Source organism: Bactrocera latifrons, unplaced genomic scaffold (genome assembly GCF_001853355.1).
Source record: "Bactrocera latifrons isolate USDA-ARS-PBARC rearing strain unplaced genomic scaffold, ASM185335v1 scaffold_29, whole genome shotgun sequence".
Classification (NCBI taxonomy): domain Eukaryota; kingdom Metazoa; phylum Arthropoda; class Insecta; order Diptera; family Tephritidae; genus Bactrocera; species Bactrocera latifrons.
The window spans coordinates 1,830,045-1,831,215 of record NW_017536518.1 but is presented as its reverse complement, the minus strand read 5'-3'; the positions used below and the strand labels follow the sequence as shown (position 1 = coordinate 1,831,215).

Below are 1,171 nucleotides of genomic sequence, written 5' to 3'. Positions count from 1 at the left end.
TACATTTGCAAGTAATGTTTCAAACAATTTAATATACATATAATTCTTTATATAATTTTTATTTATGAAGAGCATTTGTATAATGAAATTTTCTCACAATTTTATGTTTTTTAAATTCTTTAAAAATGTAAACGAAATGTACGAAAAATATTTTTCACTCATTTGTAGGGCATAGGTACTAATTAAGCATGCAACACATATACACGCATATTTTTTTTAAATTCATTGGTTTATATAATTTTATATGTCTTTAACCCGTAATGAGCATTGTATTATATTAACATTTTTTGTTTAATTTTTTTTTATTATATAAGCAGTATGACACTCATTATTATTGTTGCGTTTAGCACCACATGCCAAGGCATTGTAACAACAACACCTCACTCAAATCGATATTGCTCGAAAAACATACATAGTAATATACATACAGACAAGCATATCAAACGACTTGTGGTATAAACAAATATAGAAATACAAACACTACGTAATCATCACACCAACTAACCCGTTCGTTCCGTGTAGCATTGACTCTATGCACGCGTAAAAATCGAATCAATATCGCTTTGTATATCTATTTAACCAATTGGCTGCCAAATCGACCGTTCGGCCGACTGTCTGTCGTTTGGACGCTGCACTTCACGCACTTGACCACGTCTACTACTATACATAGATACGCATGCGCACACGCACTCAACCTGATTCGACACTAATTTGCTTTTGTTATTTACTTTACGTTTCAAACTCGCTCGCACCGGCGCATACAAGTCAGCTGTGCGCGAATTGACGCTCTGCCTTGTTGCTGTTTAACACTTTTTGTTAAAATGAATTTTATCTTTTATTATTTGTTTCGTACTCATTCACTTCGCCACAATGTTCACAGCGAATTTCGTTTTTAAAGCGATTGATTTGCGCGCGCCATCCACCGATCGCCCAACCAACGACTCGCTCGAGTCAACGTACGTTTGCGTTATGAACAATGCTGAGACAACAGCAAAATGTTGCTGACTTTTGCGTTGTCGCTGCGATGGTCGTCGTGACTTTGAAGTTGATCACTGTTGTTGTTTTTGTTGTTGTGCCTGAGTTGTGGTTTCGCCTTGAGCACAAAATTATGCTGAGCTCAGAAATGGAGTATGAGTAGTGTATTTAGCAGCGGCGTAGCCATATTAAGAAT

General features: G+C 36.0%; 2 protein-coding genes across 3 annotated transcripts in view; one reads left to right on the top strand and one right to left on the bottom strand.

Moving 5' to 3' along the window:
* Positions 1 to 961, bottom strand: part of LOC108970200 (BTB/POZ domain-containing protein 6-B) — a 21,335-nt gene extending 20,374 nt beyond the window's left edge. For both annotated transcript variants that reach the window (XM_018935453.1, XM_018935455.1), the window contains exon 1: positions 506 to 961. The gene's annotated coding sequence lies outside the window, so the exon portion shown is untranslated. The remainder of the gene's footprint in view (positions 1 to 505) is intronic.
* LOC108970201 (transcription factor IIIB 90 kDa subunit-like) overlaps positions 1 to 1,171 on the top strand; it is a 41,634-nt gene that overhangs the window by 23,533 nt on the left and 16,930 nt on the right. The window lies entirely within an intron of this gene.